The 20,423-nt window shown below is 53.9% G+C and overlaps 1 long non-coding RNA gene across 1 annotated transcript; it reads right to left on the bottom strand.

The window, feature by feature from the left end:
- Positions 1–17,753: 17,753 nt before the first annotated feature.
- On the bottom strand, positions 17,754–18,324 carry LOC118556780. The gene is made up of 4 exons (XR_004927364.1): positions 18,248–18,324; positions 18,055–18,117; positions 17,892–17,978; positions 17,754–17,791 (listed from the first exon to the last, which is right to left on the bottom strand). It is a non-coding gene; the product is annotated as an uncharacterized LOC118556780 (long non-coding RNA).
- Between the last annotated feature and the right edge of the window lie 2,099 nt (positions 18,325–20,423).

Below are 20,423 nucleotides of genomic sequence, written 5' to 3'. Positions count from 1 at the left end.
TGCTAGACCTTTAGGACTTACGAGCTCTGTGGTGACTGCTTACCTTGCTTTAGGAATTACTAGCTTTTGCGCAAGGCTTCACCTTTTAAGGAATTACTAGCTTTTTTAGCTTGTGCTTCTCACCTTTCTTTAAGGGAAATTTGCACTTTTAGCTTTAAGAGCATCACCCCCCTTTTCATAAATAGGGTGACACCTCAGATTAACTAGGAGTTAAATCTGGAGACAAATGTTCTACACAACACAAACTAAGCTTTTAAAATGTCTTGTTAGACGAATATGCAAAGCATCTTAGGATAGGTATTTGAGCATCTAACTTTCCTGGACTGGAAGTTAATTTTGAAAGCGCACAACTTTGGACGTTTCATTTAAGACTTGTGGTTTAAGCAAACATCAGGATAAGTCACAACATCTGGAGACAGATGTGCAACAAATTTTGGTTCAGTTAGTAAGCTTAACTTTACAGTTAAGTCTACTCTGAGACTGTCGGTTATAACAGATACCTTGATTGATTCAAGCATCTGAATTTAAGCTTTGTAGTACAGTTTATTATCACTAGCTGAGAAATTTTTTAGTTAACTTTTATTTTCCTAAAAATCTAAAAATGTCACAAGTGATATTCTGATGTGTGCGCAGTTTAAGCTGTATTTACGATGGCCCACCCAGGGACGCCAAATATGTTGTGCAATTATACACTGTTCAAAGTTATTTAATGTTTATTAAATAACTCTCTGTCTGTTATGTATTTTCTGGTGATGATCAGCTCTTAAGCTGATCTATTGACAACGATTGAAAGGGATGAATTCTAACACTAGCGATCTTTTAACAGCAAAACCTGCACACACATAGAATAAAGGAGTGACAACTTCTTTTCAAGTTCAAGAATTTAATAACAGAAATAAAATGAACATCCAGAGGACATCACTATGTAATGCTGTTTGTCTGAATTAACAGAATATTTCAATTAACAAATCCTCTCTACTAGGCTAGTGAAACTTAACTAAACTACTAAGCAAAACGAAAATAAAAAGAAGCTAAGCTAAGGAACTATTTACATGCAAAAACAAACAAAAGACAAAACAAAAGTGGTTGGTCATAATCAGAATAATTCGGTGAATCCTTGTTCACTGCAGATCTGATAAAAAAAAACAAGATGGAATTGAGTTAAAAACATTTGGCATGTGTTTCAATCCATTCACAATGCAAAGCTTAAGTTAAACAAAACATTATTCGATGAAATAACATTCTGAGGACCGGTTTGTCCTGTAAAATCCTTTAATTCAGAATCACTTGCCTTTGTTTATCCGATTCTACCTCCGGGCGCTAGGGGTCGCTGCAGCGATCGTCGCTAACCTGGTTAAAGTCTATAGTTATCAAAATCGCCTTGAAAACCGGCATTATTATACCATATTGATGCGGGAATAAGGCTCATAACACTATCGGCCCACGGCAGACCAGAACGGTTAAGCTTAATGCTTTAAAACAAGCTCCTTTGAATGTCCGGAAGTCAGAAGCTACCAGAAGCTAATAGCATTTTGGCTAGCGGACACTCTGCGCTAATACATAAAAGCTTCGGTTTTATTTTTAGTCATAATAAGTGGCTGGATAACGTAAACATTAATGTCCCATCAATTGATGAAACCCTTGTGGAGATAAACCTTTGTTATAACCTTAAAAACACACGCGACCGTGACATGGTACCGAATGCTAGCAATGAGCTATTTCGCTAGCCCTTTGTTCAAAGAACCATGTACAAACGATTTACAAATTCTTTCCCAATAAACCTTTTTACTACTCCCTCAGTTCCCTGTCCAAACCTGTCTCTTTCTCCGTGTCAGTTCTATCCACTTTGGCCATTCCAGGAAGGACGTAAAAGCAGGGAGAATGGTTGGTTTGTTGTTGGTGGGCTAGCGATTAGCTCTGCAGCCGTGTGGTAGGGGAATGCTTGGGGTTTCTGCAGCCTAGCAGAAACACGCACGTGTGGTAGGGCCCGAGTCAATTTGAGCCGGGGTTTTCCTAAGCATACAGCTTTCAGCTCCATCTGGGTTTGCTTCCCGGTACAGGCTGAGGAGAAATACAACAAGGCTGTTTTTGGCATGCAGGATCCTTCCTCCTGCATCTGATTATGAGGTTAAGACAGCAAACTTAACTCGGATTTGCCCGGACATGTTCTCCGGGCGACGAGAAGTTCCCCAGGTGCTGGATGTGCGTTGGTCAGGCCCGACCAAGGCCTCATGGTCCAGGTCTTCTCCTTTGTCTCAGCAGTAAGGAAGGTCCAGGGTTGTGATGGGTCCGGCAATACCGATACGCCGGCGCATGCGTCGAGCTCGTAGAGCAAAACCTGTGTCGATGCGCGTATTGCTATGAGAAAGTCACGTGACTGACACAGGAACTGTTTCGAACTGATGTTCCCTCTAATATGGCGGTCCAGAGCATCTGGATTCAGCGCGCACAGCAAAGCTATGCTGCGCAGTAAATAAATCCAAGCTGAACTGTAAACAATATAATAATAATAAACCAATTTTTTTAACCATTTTGCAACTCTGGTGTGATGGTGTACCATGGCCCGGCTCAGTGAGCACCTGGTGCTGATTGGAGCGCACCACTGATTGATGGGTTGGGCAGTAGCCTCTATGGTTGGGCAGGTTGCGCTGTGAGTCTTTGTTCTGAGCGTCGTTTCAGAAAAAACGGCTGATCTACCCTTAGTAGAAAGCGGCTACTCTGAGTAGTTCTTCCTCCCTTTGTCATACTCAGCATGTCCGATTTCAGAACAGCTGATATTAGTCAGGTAACTAAACACACCATTGAACGTGAGCATGAGGATGAAAAAAAGCCCGATCACTGGAACGCAAATAACATGATTCACCATGGCGATGACAGGAAAGAAGTGCACATGTCCTGCAAGTAGAATTAGAAATCTTTAAATAAGGCATATGGACAATATTAAACCATAAGAAACAATGCCGTTGCTGCTGAAAACTGCAAGAGAAAATTGTTGAAAAAGTCAATGCATGGGATATGAAAGTTATGTGATGGAGAATTAAAGCTGTTTTCACCACACTTCACTGTTCAACACAAAAGGGGGAGTATGCGTGTGTGTGTGTGTGTGTGTTGGGGGGGGGGGGGGTGCATTGAAAGGACATGGCAGCAAAAAATTGGTAAAAAAATTAATAAAAAAGCCAGTCCACAAGCATCCTCATTCACAACATGTTTACTTAGAGGATATTACGTTATTATACAGGTTCACATTGTTTATTGACTGCATCTAAAAAAAATCTAATATATTTTAAATTCAAATGCAAATATAATGCAACATACAATGACTTAAATTGTAAATATTGTGTATACTAGGTCATCAAATCAGTGTCAGTTAACTCTGTCAACTAGGTTGCCTGTAGTGATTTTTAAGTTCCAGCAGGTGTCAGTATTAAGTGACACAGTATCGGCACAGTATCAATACAGTTTGGCAATATGTCGAAACGCTTCATGACGCCTCATCGACCCATCACTAGTCTAGGGAGGTGAGTTCCACAGAACGGCTGTTCTGGGGAGCATGTAGCTTTTGGGTCTTCAGTCACATGGCTGCTGAGGAAGGAGACCCCCCCCCCCCCCGCTCTCCTTGGGAGCCCCAGAGGAGTGCGTCTCAGCAGCTTGGAGTCAGATAGAAGTCTGAAGCTGCAGGGGAGAGAGACTGAAGCAGAGGTGTGCTGTGACTTTTATCTGTAGGGAGTGGTCACAGCTGACCTCCTGCTGAGAGAGGGAGAGAGGCCGCACTCTCGGCCTGTCTCTTTATATTTGCAGCCAAATTCTTTTGTCAAACTCTTCCACTGTTCAGAATTCAGTCATGTGCAAGACCATCTTACCTGCTCTTCTGCTCAGGGGGATTGTGTGAAAAAAAATCTCCCAAATCCATTCTGGTCTTATGCTCCATCCGAATACCCTTAATAATAGCTTCTAGCCCCTGTTCCTTGACCTTTCACGGGGTCAAGAGCTCTATCATGGGGAGGAAATGAAATTTGGACAGCCTTTCACACAATGTCATTACATGTTAAATGCATGTAGATGCCTTTTGAAAATGAACTACAGGGTGCGGAAATACTTCTCTGGAAATTTTCATTGATTTCCGTGAGCGGGCACTGTGTCAGGATTCTGTGTACTGTGTTCCACTAACTCTCTTGCTGGATTCACTCTGGTTCCTTCAGCTGCTCCTGTCTGCCTCTGCTGTGGTGCTGCGTGAGCTCCCTGCCTGAATTCCATCTGCCAGCTCACCCATCAGAAAGCATAAGGTCACAGAAGTCCTTCCCCTCACTGGATAGGGTGGTCCATACCTTGTGGTAAGCAGAGCAGCATCTGTGCAGATTTCCCTGGTGCAACTCGTATTTATCGTCTTTCTTCCTGCAGTACTCCTTGCTCTGACATTTTGAGCCTTGCCTGCTGCTCACGTGTGCATTAGATCCATGTATAGCCTCAAGCATCTTTAATTCTTGTTCTTTGACTGTCTGCATGTGGGCCAAACACCTTAAAACCATAACACAGTGCTTATGTCATCCAAAGGATTGTGGGATACCTTAAGGCTTCTTAGCTCTGGTAACTCTTATGTTGACCCTGTGAAAGGAGCTAGGAACAGGCTGCTGCTACTTGCCGCCATTTGGGTCGAACTGCAGGGCTTGGTCTGTGACCAGAGCTCTGCTGGTTTCCTCTGGCTCTCTAATAAACTGACATCCTGTAAATTTGCCTCCATCTGCACACAGTCTTTATGGGAAAGCAAAACCTGATGGAAATAGTATAAAAGGATAAATTAGATTTCCAAAAACTATATAGCATCTCATGCTCAAAAGGCCAGGGAAAATGTATTTGAGATTATTCATTTTACGTTGCAGAAAAGTTTGATTTGTTGACTAAAGTGTGGCTGTTTAAGACCAGGTTGTCCAGTAATTGTGTGGTTGATCTATGAAAGGCCATGAAGGTACCCTTTGAACAGGGGGGGTATTAGACTTGTAGTGGCACTGAAAACACTGCACTGTCACAATGTGAGATGGATTAAAGGAACCTTTATTTAAGAGTACAAGCCTAGGATGACACGTTGTGGGAGGCGTCGCTTGACACGTTGTGGGAGGCGTCGCTTGACACGTTGTGGGAGGCGTCGCTTGACACGTTGTGGGAGGCGTCGCTTGACACGTTGTGGGAGGCGTCGCTTGACACGTTGTGGGAGGCGTCGCTTGACACGTTGTGGGAGGCGTCGCTTGACACGTTGTGGGGAGGCGTCGCTTGACACGTTGTGGGAGGCGTCGCTTGACACGTTGTGGGAGGCGTCGCTTGACACGTTGTGGGAGGCGTCGCTTGACACGTGTGGGAGGCGTCGCTTGACACGTTGTGGGAGGCGTCGCTTGACACGTTGTGGGAGGCGTCGCTTGACACGTTGTGGGAGGCGTCGCTTGACACGTTGTGGGAGGCGTCGCTTGACACGTTGTGGGAGGCGTCGCTTGACACGTTGTGGGAGGCGTCGCTTGACACGTTGTGGGAGGCGTCGCTTGACACGTTGTGGGAGGCGTCGCTTGACACGTTGTGGGGAGGCGTCGCTTGACACGTTGTGGGAGGCGTCGCTTGACACGTTGTGGGAGGCGTCGCTTGACACGTTGTGGGAGGCGTCGCTTGACACGTTGTGGGAGGCGTCGCTTGACACGTTGTGGGAGGCGTCGCTTGACACGTTGTGGGAGGCGTCGCTTGACACGTTGTGGGAGGGCGTCCGCTTGACACGTTGTGGGAGGCGTCGCTTGACACGTTGTGGGAGGCGTCGCTTGACACGTTGTGGGAGGCGTCGCTTGACACGTTGTGGGAGGCGTCGTGCTTGACACGTTGTGGGAGGCCGTCGCTTGACACGTTGTGGGAGGCGTCGCTTGACACGTTGTGGGAGGCGTCCCTTGACACGTTGTGGGAGGCGTCGCTTGACACGTTGTGGGAGGCGTCGCTTGACACGTTGTGGGAGGCGTCGCTTGACACGTTGTGGGAGGCGTCGCTTGACCGTTGTGGGAGGCGTCGCTTGACACGTTGTGGGAGGCGTCGCTTGACACGTTGTGGGGAGGCGTCGCTTGACACGTTGTGGGAGGCGTCGCTTGACACGTTGTGGGAGGCGTCGCTTGACACGTTGTGGGAGGCGTCGCTTGACACGTTGTGGGAGGCGTCGCTTGACACGTTGTGGGAGGCGTCGCTTGACACGTTGTGGGAGGCGTCGCTTGACACGTTGTGGGAGGGGCGTCGCTTGACACGTTGTGGGGAGGCGTCGCTTGACACGTTGTGGGAGGCTGTCGCTTGACACGTTGTGGGGAGGGCGTCGCTTGACACGGTGGTGGGAGGCGTCCGCTTGACACGTTGTTGGAGGCGGTCGCTTGACAACGTTGTGGGAGGCGTCGCTTGACACTTGTGGGGAGGCCGTCGCTTGACACGTTTTGGAGGCGTCTCTTGACCACGGTGTGAGCTTCGCTTGACACGATTGTGGGAGGCGTCGCTTGACACGTTGTGGGAGGGCGTCCGCTTGACACGTGGGTGGAGGCGTCCGCTTGACACGTTGTGGGAGGCGTCCGCTTGAAACCGTTTGTGGGCAGGCGTCTCTTGACACGTGTGGGAGGCTCGCTGAACACGTTGTTGGGAGGCGGTCGCTTGACACGTTGTGGGAGGCGTCGCTTGACACCGTTGTGGAGGCGTCGTCGCGTGACACGTTGTGGGGAGGCGTCGCTTGAACACGTTGTGGGAGGGCGTCGCTTGAACACGTTGTGGGAGCCCGCTGAAACACTTGTGGGGGGCGCCTTGACACGTTTGTGGGAGGGTCGTCGCTTGACAAACGTTGTGGGAGGCCGTCGCTTGACACGTTGTGGGAGGCGTCGCTTGACACGATTGTGGGAGGCGTCGCTTGACACGTTTGGGAGGCGTCGCTTGACACGTTGTGGGGAGGCGTCGCTTGACGTTGTGGGAGGCGTCGCTTGACACGTTGTGGGAGGCGTCGCTTGACACGTTGTGGGAGGCTCGCTTGACACGTTGTGGGAGGCGTCGCTTGACACGTTGTGGAGGCGTCGCTTGACACTTGTGGGAGGGCGTCGCTTGACACGTTGTGGGGGCGTCGCTTGACACGTTGTGGGAGGCGTCGCTTGACACGTTTGGGAGGCGTCGCTTGACACGTTGTGGGAGGCGTCGCTTGACACGTTGTGGGAGGCGTCGCTTGACAACGTTGTGGGAGGCGTCGCTTGACACGTTGTGGGAGGCTCGCTTGACACGTTGTGGAGCGTCGCTTTGACACGTTGTGGGAGGCGTCGCTTGACACGTTGTGGGAGGCCGTGCCTGTGACACGTTGTGGGAGGCGTCCCTTGACACGTTGTGGGAGGCGTCGCTTGACACGTTGTGGGAGGCGTCGCTTGACACGTTGTGGGAGGCGTCGCTTGACACGTTGTGGGAGGCGGTCGCTTACACGTTTTGTGGAGGCGTCGCTTGACAAGTTGTGGAGGCCGTCGCCTTTGACACGTGTGGGAGGCGTCGCTTGAACACGTTGTGGGGCGTCCTTTGACACGTTTTGGAGGGGGCGCTTGAGGCGTCGCTTGACACGTTGTGGGAGGCGTCGCTTGACACGTTGTGGGAGGCGTCGCTTGACACGTTGTGGGAGGCGTCGCTTGACACGTTGTGGGAGGCGTCGCTTGACACGTTGTGGGAGGCCGTCGCTTGACACGTTGTGGGAGGCGTCGCTTGACACGTTGTGGGAGGCGTCGCTTGACACGTTGTGGGAGGCGTCGCTTGACACGTTGTGGGAGGCGGTCGCGTGACACGTTGTGGGAGGCGTCGCTTGACACGTTGTGGGAGGCGTCGCTTGACACGTTGTGGGAGGCGTCGCTTGACACGTTGTGGGAGGCGTCGCTTGACACGTTGTGGGGAGGCGTCGCTTGACACGTTGTGGGAGGCGTCGCTTGACACGTTGGGGGAGGCGTCGCTTGACACGTTGTGGGAGGCGTCGCTTGACACGTTGTGGGAGGCGTCGCTTGACACGTTGTGGGAGGCGTCGCTTGACACGTTGTGGGAAGGCCGTCGCTTGACACGTTGTGGGAGGCGTCGCTTGACACGTTGTGGGAGGCGTCGCTTGACACGTTGTGGGAGGCGTCCTTGACACGTTGTGGGAGGCGTCGCTTGACACGTTGTGGGAGGCGTCGCTTGACACGTTGTGGGAGGCGTCGCTTGACACGTTTTGTGGGAGGCGTCGACTTGACACGTTGTGGAGGCGTCGCTTGACAGCGTTGTGGGAGGCGTCGCTTGACAAGTTGTGGAGGCGTCGCTTGACACGTTGTGGGAGGCGTCGCTTGACACGCTTGTGGGAGGGTCGCTTGACACGTGGTGGGAGGCGTCGCTTGACACGGTGTGGGAGGCGTCGCTTGACACGTTGTGGGAGGCGTCGCTTGACACGTTGTGGGAGGCGTCGCTTGACACGTTGTGGGAGGCGTCGCTCTGACACGTTGTGGGAGGCGTCGCTTGACACGTTGTGGGAGGCGTCGCTTGACACGTTGTGGGAGGCGTCGCTTGACACGTTGTGGGGGAGCGTCGCTTGACACGTTTGTGGGAGGCGTCGCTGACACGTTGTGGGAGGCGTCGCTTGACACGTTGTGGAGGCGTCGCTTGACACGTTGTGGGAGCGTCGCTTGACACGTTGTGGGAGGCGTCGCTTGACACGTTGTGGGAGGCGTCGCTTGACACGTTGTGGGAGGCGTCGCTTGACACGTTGTGGGAGGCGTCGCTTGACACGTTGTGGGAGGCGTCGCTTGACAACGTTGTGGGAGGCGTCGCTTGACACGTTGTGGGAGGCGTCGCTTGACACGTTGTGGGAGGCGTCGCTTGACACGTTGTGGGAGGCGTCGCTTGACACGTTGTGGGAGGCGTCGCTTGACACGTTGTGGGAGGCGTCGCTTGACACGTTGTGGGAGGCGTCGCTTGACACGTTGTGGGAGGCGTCGCTTGACACGTTGGGGAGGCGTCGCTTGACACGTTGTGGGAGGCGTCGCTTGACACGTTGTGGGAGGCGTCGCTTGACACGTTGTGGAGGCGTCGCTTGACACGTTGTGGGAGGCGTCGCTTGACACGTTGTGGGAGGCGTCGCTTGACACGTTGTGGGAGGCGTCGCTTGACACGTTGTGGGAGGCGTCGCTTGACACGTTGTGGGAGGCGTCGCTTGACACGTGTGGGAGGCGTCGCTTGACACGTTGTGGGAGGGCGTCGCTTGACACGTTGTGGGAGGCGTCGCTTGACACGTTGTGGGAGGCGTCGCTTGACACGTTGTGGGAGGCGTCGCTTGACACGTTGTGGGAGGGCCGTCGCTTGACACGTTGTGGGAGGGCGTCGCTTGACACGTTGTGGGAGGCGTCGCTTGACACGTTGTGGGAGGCGTCGCTTGACACGTTGTGGGAGGCGTCGCTTGACACGTTGTGGGAGGCGTCGCTTGACACGTTGTGGGAGGCGTCGCTTGACACGTTGTGGGAGGCGTCGCTTGACACTTGTGGGAGGCGCGATTGAATTGTGGGAGGCGTCGCTTGACACGTTGTGGGAGGCGTCGCTTGACACGTTGTGGGAGGCGTCGCTTGACACGTTGTGGGAGGCGTCGCTTGACACGTTGTGGGAGGCGTCGCTTGACACGTTGTGGGGAGGCGTCGCTTGACACGTTGTGGGAGGCGTCGCTTGACACGTGTGGGAGGCGTCGCTTGACACGTGTGGGAGGCGTCGCTTGACACGTTGTGGGAGGCGTCGCTTGACACGTTGTGGGAGGCGTCGCTTGACACGTTGTGGGAGGCGTCGCTTGACACGTTGTGGGAGGCGTCGCTTGACACGTTGTGGGAGGCGTCGCTTGACACGTTGTGGGAGGCGTCGCTTGACACGTTGTGGGAGGCGTCGCTTGACACGTTGTGGGAGGCGTCGCTTGACACGTTGTGGGAGGCGTCGCTTGACACGTTGTGGGAGGCGTCGCTTGACACGTTGTGGGAGGCGTCGCTTGACACGTGTGGGAGGCGTCGCTTGACACGTTGTGGGAGGCGTCGCTTGACACGTTGTGGGAGGCGTCGCTTGACACGTTGTGGGAGGCGTCGCTTGACACGTTGTGGGAGGCGTCGCTTGACACGTTGTGGGAGGCGTCGCTTGACACGTTGTGGGAGGCGTCGCTTGACACGTTGTGGGAGGCGTCGCTTGACACGTTGTGGGAGGCGTCGCTGACACGTTGTGGGAGGCGTCGCTTGACACGTTGTGGGAGGCGTCGCTTGACACGTTGTGGGAGGCGTCGCTTGACACGTTGTGGGAGGCGTCGCTTGACACGTTGTGGGAGGCGTCGCTTGACACGTTGTGGGAGGCGTCGCTTGACACGTTGTGGGAGGCGTCGCTTGACACTTGACACGTTGTGGGAGGCGTCGCTTGACACGATTGTGGGAGGCCGTCGCTTGGACACGTTGTGGGAGGCGTCTGCTGACACGTTGTGGGAGGCGTAGCGATGACACGTTGTGGGAGGCGTCGCTTGACACGTTGTGGGAGGCGTCGCTTGACACGTTGTGGGAGGCGTCGCTTGACACGTTGTGGGAGGCGTCGCTTGACACGTTGTGGGAGGCGTCGCTTGACTACGTTGTGGGAGGCGTCGCTTGACACGTTGTGGAGGCGTCGCTTGACACGTTGTGGGAGGCGTCGCTTGACACGTGTGGGAGGCGTCGCTTGACACGTTGTGGGAGGCGTCGCTTGACACGTTGTGGGAGGCTTCGCTTGACACGGTGTGGGAGGCGTCGCTTGACACGTTGTGGGAGGCGTCGCTTGACACGTGTGGGAGGCGTCGCTTGACACGTTGTGGAGGCGTCGCTTGACACGTTGTGGGAGGCGTCGCTTGACACGTTGTGGGAGGCGTCGCTTGACACGTTGTGGGAGGCGTCGCTTGACACGTTGTGGGAGGCGTCGCTTGACACGTTGTGGGAGGCGTCGCTTGACACGTGTGGGAGGCGTCGCTTGACACGTTGTGGGAGGCGTCGCTTGACACGTTGTGGGAGGCGTCGCTTGACACGTTGTGGGAGGCGTCGCTTGACACGTTGTGGGAGGCGTCGCTTGACACGTTGTGGGAGGCGTCGCTTGACACGTTGTGGGAGGCGTCGCTTGACACGTTGTGGGAGGCGTCGCTTGACACGTTGTGGGAGGCGTCGCTTGACACGTTGTGGGAGGCGTCGCTTGACACGTTGTGGGAGGCGTCGCTTGACACGTTGTGGGAGGCGTCGCTTGACACGTTGTGGGAGGCGTCGCTTGACACGTTGTGGGAGGCGTCGCTTGACACGTTGTGGGAGGCGTCGCTTGACACGTTGTGGGAGGCGTCGCTTGACACGTTGTGGGAGGCGTCGCTTGACACGTTGTGGGAGGCGTCGCTTGACACGTTGTGGGAGGCGTCGCTTGACTACGGGGGGTTTCTGTGGGAGGCGTCGCTTGACACGTTGTGGGAGGCGTCGCTTGACACGTTGTGGGAGGCGTCGCTTGACACGTTGTGGGAGGCGTCGCTTGACACGTTGTGGGAGGCGTCCTTGACACGTGTGGGAGGCGTCGCTTGACACGTTGTGGGAGGCGTCGCTTGACACGTTGTGGGAGGCGTCGCTTGACACGTTGTGGGAGGCGTCGCTTGACACGTTGTGGGAGGCGTCGCTTGACACGTTGTGGGAGGCGTCGCTTGACACGTTGTGGGAGGCTTCGCTTGACACGTTGTGGGAGGCGTCGCTTGACACGTTGTGGGAGGCGTCGCTTGACACGTTGTGGGAGGCGTCGCTTGACACGTTGTGGGAGGCGTCGCTTGACACGTTGTGGGAGGCGTCGCTTGACACGTTGTGGGAGGCGGTCGCTTGACACGTTGGGGAGGCGTCGCTTGACACGTTGTGGGAGGCGTCGCTTGACACGTTGTGGGAGGCGTCGCTTGACACGTTGTGGGAGGCGTCGCTTGAACACGTTGTGGGAGGCGTCGCTTGACACGTTGTGGGAGGCGTCGCTTGACACGTTGTGGGAGGCGTCGCTTGACACGTTGTGGGAGGCGTCGCTTGACACGTTGTGGGAGGCGTCGCTTGACACGTTGTGGGAGGCGTCGCTTGACACGTTGTGGGAGGCGTCGCTTGACACGTTGTGGGAGGCGTCGCTTGACACGTTGTGGGAGGCGTCGCTTGACACGTTGTGGGAGGCGTCGCTTGACACGTTGTGGGAGGCGTCGCTTGACACGTTGTGGGAGGCGTCGCTTGACACGTTGTGGGAGGCGTCGCTTGACACGTTGTGGGAGGCGTCGCTTGACACGTTGTGGGAGGCGTCGCTGGACACGTTGTGGAGGCGTCGCTTGACACGTTGTGGGAGGCGTCGCTTGACACGTTGTGGGAGGCGTCGCTTGACACGTTGTGGGAGGCGTCGCTTGACACGTTGTGGGAGGCGTCGCTTGACACGTTTGTGGGAGGCGTCGCTTGACACGTTGTGGGAGGCGTCGCTTGACACGTTGTGGGAGGCGTCGCTTGACACGTTGTGGGAGGCGTCGCTTGACACGTTGTGGGAGGCGTCGCTTGACACGTTGTGGGAGGCGTCGCTTGACACGTTGTGGGAGGCGTCGCTTGACACGTTGTGGGAGGCGTCGCTTGACACGTTGTGGGAGGCGTCGCTTGACACGTTGTGGGGAGGCGTCGCTTGACACGTTGTGGGAGGCGTCGCTTGACACGTTGTGGGAGGCGTCGCTTGACACGTTGTGGGAGGCGTCGCTTGACACGTTGTGGGAGGCGTCGCTTGACACGTTGTGGGAGGCGTCGCTTGACACGTTGTGGGAGGCGTCGCTTGACACGTTGTGGGAGGCGTCGCTTGACACGTTGTGGGAGGCGTCGCTTGACACGTTGTGGGAGGCGTCGCTTGACACGTTGTGGGAGGCGTCGCTTGACACGTTGTGGGAGGCGTCGCTTGACACGTTGTGGGAGGCGTCGCTTGACACGTTGTGGGAGGCGTCGCTTGACACGTTGTGGGAGGCGTCGCTTGACACGTTGTGGGAGGCGTCGCTTGACACGTTGTGGGAGGCGTCGCTTGACACGTTGTGGGAGGCGTCGCTTGACACGTTGTGGGAGGCGTCGCTTGACACGTTGTGGGAGGCGTCGCTTGACACGTTGTGGGAGGCGTCGCTTGACACGTTGTGGGAGGCGTCGCTTGACACGTTGTGGGAGGCGTCGCTTGACACGTTGTGGGAGGCGTCGCTTGACACGTTGTGGGAGGCGTCGCTTGACACGTTGTGGGAGGCGTCGCTTGACACGTTGTGGGAGGCGTCGCTTGACACGTTGTGGGAGGCGTCGCTTGACACGTTGTGGGAGGCGTCGCTTGACACGTTGTGGGAGGCGTCGCTTGACACGTTGTGGGAGGCGTCGCTTGACACGTTGTGGGAGGCGTCGCTTGACACGTTGTGGGAGGCGTCGCTTGACCGTTGTGGGAGGCGTCGCTTGACACGTTGTGGGAGGCGTCGCTTGACACGTTGTGGGAGGCGTCGCTTGACACGTTGTGGGAGGCGTCGCTTGACACGTTGTGGGAGGCGTCGCTTGACACGTTGTGGGAGGCGTCGCTTGACACGTTGTGGGAGGCGTCGCTTGACACGTTGTGGGAGGCGTCGCTTGACACGTTGTGGGAGGCGTCGCTTGACACGTTGTGGGAGGCGTCGCTTGACACGTTGTGGGAGGCGTCGCTTGACACGTTGTGGGAGGCGTCGCTTGACACGTTGTGGGAGGCGTCGCTTGACACGTTGTGGGAGGCGTCGCTTGACACGTTGTGGGAGGCGTCGCTTGACACGTTGTGGGAGGCGTCGCTTGACACGTTGTGGGAGGCGTCGCTTGACACGTTGTGGGAGGCGTCGCTTGACACGTTGTGGGAGGCGTCGCTTGACACGTTGTGGGAGGCGTCGCTTGACACGTTGTGGGAGGCGTCGCTTGACACGTTGTGGGAGGCGTCGCTTGACACGTTGTGGGAGGCGTCGCTTGACACGTGTGGGAGGCGTCGCTTGACACGTTGTGGGAGGCGTCGCTTGACACGTTGTGGGAGGCGTCGCTTGACACGTTGTGGGAGGCGTCGCTTGACACGTTGTGGGAGGCGTCGCTTGACACGTTGTGGGAGGCGTCGCTTGACACGTTGTGGGAAGGCGTCGCTTGACACGTTGTGGGGAGGCGTCGCTTGACACGTTGTGGGAGGGAGGGGCGGTCGCTTGACACGTTGTGGGAGGCGTCGCTTGACACGTTGTGGGAGGCGTCGCTTGACACGTTGTGGGAGGCGTCGCTTGACACGTTGTGGGAGGCGTCGCTTGACACGTTGTGGGAGGCGTCGCTTGACACGTTGTGGGAGGCGTCGCTTGACACGTTGTGGGAGGCGTCGCTTGACACGTTGTGGGAGGCGTCGCTTGACACGTTGTGGGAGGCGTCGCTTGACACGTTGTGGGAGGCGTCGCTTGACACGTTGTGGGAGGCGTCGCTTGACACGTTGTGGGAGGCGTCGCTTGACACGTTGTGGGAGGCGTCGCTTGACACGTTGTGGGAGGCGTCGCTTGACACGTTGTGGGAGGCGTCGCTTGACACGTTGTGGGAGGCGTCGCTTGACACGTTGTGGAGGCGTCGCTTGACACGTTGTGGGAGGCGTCGCTTGACACGTTGTGGGAGGCGTCGCTTGACACGTTGTGGGAGGCGTCGCTGGACCGTTGTGGGAGGCGTCGCTTGACACGTTGTGGGAGGCGTCGCTTGAACACGTTGTGGGAGGCGTCGCTTGACACGTTGTGGGAGGCGTCGCTTGACACGTTGTGGGAGGCGTCGCTTGACACGTTGTGGGAGGCGTCGCTTGACACGTTGTGGGAGGCGTCGCTTGACACGTTGTGGGAGGCGTCGCTTGACACGTTGTGGGAGGCGTGGCTTGACACGTTGTGGGAGGCGTGGCTTGGACACGTTGTGGGAGGCGTCGCTTGACACGTGGTGGGAGGCGTCGCTTGACACGTTGTGGGGAAGGCCGTCGCTTGACACGTGTGGGAGGCGTCGCTTGACACGTTGTGGGATGCGTCGCTTGGGACCACGTTGTGGGAGGCGTCGCTTGACACGTTGTGGGAGGCGTCCGCTTGGACACGTTGTGGGAGGCCGTCGCTTGACACGTGTGGGAGGCGTCGCTTGACCACGTTGTGGGAGGCGGTCGCTGACACGTTGTGGGAGGGCTGCACGTTGTGGGAGGCGTCGCTTGAACGCGTTGTGGGAGGCGTGCCGCTTGAAACACGTTGTGGGAGGCCGTCGCTTGACACGGTTGGGAGGCGTCCGCTTGACACGTTGTGGGAGGCACGTCCGCTTGACAACGTTGTGGGAGGCCGTCGCTTGGACACTTTGTGGGAGGCGTCGCTTGAACACCGTTGTGGGAGGCGTCGCTTGATCACGTTGTGGGAGGCGTCGCTTGACACTGTTTGTGGGAGGCGTCGCTTGACACGTTGTGGGAGGCGTCGCTTGACACGTTGTGGGAGGCGTCGCTTGACACGTTGTGGGAGGCGTCGCTTGACACGTTGTGGGAGGCGTCGCTTTGACACGTTGTGGGAGGCGTCGCTTGACACGTTGTGGGATGGCGTCGCTTGACACGTTGTGGGAGGCGTCGCTTGACACGTTGTGGGAGGCGTCGCTTGACACGTTGTGGGAGGCGTCGCTTGACACGTTGTGGGAGGCGTCGCTTGACACGTGTGGGAGGCGTCGCTTGACACGTTGTGGGAGGCGTCGCTTGACACGGTTGTGGGAGGCGTCGCTTGACACGTTGTGGGAGGCGTCGCTTGACACGTTGTGGGAGGCGTCGCTTGACACGTTGTGGGAGGCGTCGCTTGACACGTTGTGGGAGGCGTCGCTGACACGTTGTGGGAGGCGTCGCTTGACCCGTTGTGGGAGCGTCGCTTGACACGTTGTGGGAGGCGTCGCTTGACACGTTGTGGGAGGCGTCGCTCTGACACGTTGTGGGAGGCGTCGCTTGACACGTTGTGGGTAGGGCGTCGCTTGACACGTTGTGGGAGGCGTCGCTTGACACGTTGTGGGAGGCGTCGCTTGACACGTTGTGGGAGGCGTCGCTTGACACGTTGTGGAGGCGTCGCTTGACACGTTGTGGGAGGCGTCGCTTGACACGTTGTGGGAGGCGTCGCTTTGACACGTTGTGGGAGGGTCTCTTGAACGTTGTGGGAGCGTCGCTTGACACGTTGTGGGAGGCGTCGCTTGACACGTTTGTGGGAGGCGTCGCTTGACACGTTGTGGGAGGCGTCGCTTGACACGTTGTGGGAGGCGTCGCTGACACGTGTGGGAGGCGTCGCTTGACACGTTGTGGGAGGCGTCGCTTGACACGTTGTGGGAGGCGTCGCTTGACACGTTGTGGGAGGCGTCGCTTGACACGTTGTGGGAGGCGTCGCTTGACACGTTGTGGGAGGCGTCGCTTGACACGTTGTGGGAGGCGTCGCTTGACACGTTGTGGGAGGCGTCGCTTGACACGTTGTGGGAGGCGTCGCTTGACACGTTGTGGGAGGCGTCGCTTGACACGTTGTGGGAGGCGTCGCTGACACGTTGTGGGAGGCGTCGCTTGACACGTTGTGGGAGGCGTCGCTTGACACGTTGTGGGAGGCGTCGCTTGACACGTTGTGGGAGGCGTCGCTTGACACGTTGTGGGAGGCGTCGCTTGACAGTTGTGGGAGGCGTCGCTGACACGTTTGTGGGAGGCGTCGCTCGACACGTTGTCGAAGGCGTCGCTTGACACGTTGTGGGAGGCGTCGCTTGACACGTTGTGGGAGGCGTCGTTGACACGTTGTGGGGAGGCGTAGCTTGACACGTTGTGGGAGGCGTCGCTTGACACGTTGTGGGAGGCGTCGCTTGACACGTTGTGGGAGGCGTCGCTTGACACGTCTTGTGGGAGGCGTCGCTTGACACGTCTGTGGGAGGCGTCGCTTGACCGTTGTGGGAGGCGTCGCTGACACGTGTGGGAGGCGTCGCTGACAGTTTGGAGCGTCGCTTGACACGTTGTGGAAGGCGTTCGCTTGAACTGGATGGAGGCGTCGCTTTGACACGTTGTGGGGAGGCGTCGCTTGAACGTGTGGAGGCGTCGCTTGACACGTTGTGGGAGGCGTCGCTTGACACGTTGTGGGAGGCGTCGCTTGACAAGTTGGGGGAGGCGTCCGCTGACACGTTTGTGGGAGGCGTCGCTTGACACGTTGTGGGAGGCGTCGCTTGACACGTGTGGGACGGCGTTCGCTTGACACTGTGGGAGCGTCGCTTGACACGTTGTGGGAGGCGTCGCTTGACACGTTGTGGGAGGCGTCGCTTGACACGTTGTGGGAGGCGTCGCTTTGACACGTTGTGGGAGGCGTCGCTTGACACGTTGTGGGAGGCGTCGCTTGACACGTTGTGGGAGGCGTCGCTTGACACGTTGTGGGAGGCGTCGCTTGACACGTTGTGGGAGGCGTCGCTTGACACGTTGTGGGAGGCGTCGCTTGACACGTTGTGGGAGGCGTCGCTTGACACGTTGTGGGAGGCGTCGCTTGACACGTTGTGGGAGGCGTCGCTTGACACGTTGTGGGAGGCGTCGCTTGACACGTTGTGGGAGGCGTCGCTTGACACGTTGTGGGAGGCGTCGCTTGACACGTTGTGGGAGGCGTCGCTTGACACGTTGTGGGAGGCGTCGCTTGACACGTTGTGGGAGGCGTCGCTTGACACGTTGTGGGAGGCGTCGCTTGACACGTGTGACACGTCCAATTCCACTTCATTGGTTTCCAGTTGCACTTAACAAGTCATCGTTAGATATTCAGATACTTTTTAGTATCTCAATTATAATAAGTTTCCATGTAATGAAAAGCATGACAGAATTTCACAAATAATTACCTTCTTTTGAAGTTCCCAGCAACCTGAATTCCATTGACTGGAGTAAAGCAACTTTTTCCTTTAGAGGAATCTCATTTTGGGACAAGGCTGAAATAAACAAACATCAGTTTAGCCAGAAGTAAGCCTGTTTAACAATATGCATATCCAAACACTTTTAGCTTACAGTTTCCAGTCCCTTTTGGCTCATAATGTATTCCTCCATTATGAGCAATCGGTAAACAAGACCCTGTGAATTGAATAGCATATTTGTTTCTCATAGCATCTTTTGACAACTATAGCACCAACCTTACTGGGTCACAATCACCAATACTTTTTAAATATACACAAAATCTTAAAAACAATAAAACTACACAAACCTTTAAGCCACAATGCGACTGCACAAAAACCCAGAAGCCAAATTCCTCCCATAGTTCTTGCCACAAGACAACGGTATGGTCAACCAGCACCTGAGGCTTAAATAGAGCTCTCTGCAGGCGCTACAGCTGTGGCCCATCAGCTCCTAATTGTTTTGTTTATCTCAGACAACCAAAGTCTTACTGGGTATTTACTGAGATCAAGGCAATTTTTTCCATGAACATAGTGTATAGCTTTTTATTGATTTTTTTTTACATTTTCTTATGTTTTTCTCAGCAATTCTAATTAAAGAACATTGTGGCTTTATAGACAATTCTCATCCAATAACAAGCCAAAGAAATGGAAATACAATGAAGAAATGTTTCATTTGACCAGTAAGAGCTTCTATCTTATTTCATCTAAATTGCGATTTTTTTTTTTCTTGGGGAAAACTCTTCTCCTGCGAATTTGTTCATTCTCTCCATAATGGCATTTTCACAGTATTACCATTTCAACTAAGGAAAGTTATGCTGAGTCTTAATCTTCTGAACCTTATTTTCTATATTAAGAACCATACTGATTAGAGAATATTGCAACCTCGTCAGCAAGAGGTTATGAGGCATCATCTTAATTTAATTTTTCTCTCAGTGTTTTCTTTTCTTTAATATTAAATGCATCTAGCAAAGTACTGCAAATTGTAGAATTGGGCATATAAGCTTTTGCTTCTGAACTTTTTTAGTTCACTTTTTTATTGCTTTTGTGTATCTGTTATGGAAATATGTATTTTGTGACTGAAAAAATAAACTCAAACTCAAACAAACAAACAAACAAACAAAGATGAATATATTATTCCAATGTCTTTGTCTTTTGATCGTGGCCCCATCTTACTAGTTAATGCTGTTCAAATTAATTTGACATGGAATCACAAAAAAGTCAGTTAGAAAATTCTATCCAACATCTATCTTTCCATCCATTGTCTCTTATTTCCCAAGGTTAGTTTGACAGATTAGAAAACCCCTACGATGGACATACAGACATCCCTCTCTCTGGGAATTATACCAAGCTCTTTCTGTGGAATCCCAAGGGGGTTTCATGTTAACAGGGATATATTTTTACTTCCCAGAGGGATGTACCTGAAGCTTAGGATCAGAGACTACAGTCATTGAAATAATTTCTGTGGAGAGGACCAGTTGCTCTGCTCTCATCTTCTTCCTATGAACAGCCTGCCTTTAAAACTGATCCTGGCCACCCTCCCCTGCAGAGCAATGCAATTCACGGCAGTCATGTTTAGTGAATTTATATTTGTGGCAGTCAACATTAGTGAGGAAGAGTCAGTTAACTCCCTGTGAGCTATATACATCTGCCCGTATTCAAAAAGATTCCTAAATATATTTCTTATAATTTTACCTCGGTAAGTCAAAAGTTATTCACAAAGCACCCCTAAGCCTTAAGAGAGCTCCTAAAGTGAATTTTTTTTTAGAGTAGTGAGGAGTGCCTGTATTCATAAAGATTCCTAATACTAAAAGTAGCTTTTAGTGACGTAATTTCAGGCAAAATTCTTAGAATTTTACTTTGGTAAAATAAAAGTTATTACCAAAGCATCTTAGACCTTATGTTAAATGTTAGGAGTAGTGAGGAGGACTTTTAACTTGATGTTCTTTCAAAGTCCCAAAACATGCATGTTAGATTAACTGGTTATTCTTAGGTATGAGTGTCTATGTGCATGGTTGTCTGTCATGTTTGTCTCTGTGATGGGTAGTCAACCTGTCCAGTCTTTTTTGCCCCCTGAGGTAAGTGCCAGCCAAACCTGTTACACAGAAGGATTCAGATAATAGAAAATGGAGCATTTCAGATAGAGCCCTTTGGAAGGAAAAGCAGTTTTTTTTGTTTTAGATTTAGAGTAATTGAACTTGACTAAATGTTCAGTTCTTTAGAAATTCCAAAGAAAAGTAACACATTTCTCTCGCATTTAATGAGTTAATAAAAACTGTACTCCATATGTTTTTTCGCTTTAGAGAACATGATTTAACTTGACTAAATGTTCAGTTCTTTAGATGTTCAAAAGAAAAGTAGCATATTTCTCTTACCCTTAATGAGTTAATAAAAATTGTACTCTATATGTTTTTTTAGCTTTAGAGAACATGATTTAACTTGACTAAATGTTCAGTTCTTTAGAAGTTCCAAAGAAAAGTAGCATAT

This window comes from Fundulus heteroclitus, chromosome 21 (assembly GCF_011125445.2).
Source record: "Fundulus heteroclitus isolate FHET01 chromosome 21, MU-UCD_Fhet_4.1, whole genome shotgun sequence".
NCBI lineage: Eukaryota > Metazoa > Chordata > Actinopteri > Cyprinodontiformes > Fundulidae > Fundulus > Fundulus heteroclitus.
The sequence above is the reverse complement of the archived record's forward strand: the minus strand, read 5'-3'. Positions and strand labels throughout refer to the sequence as shown.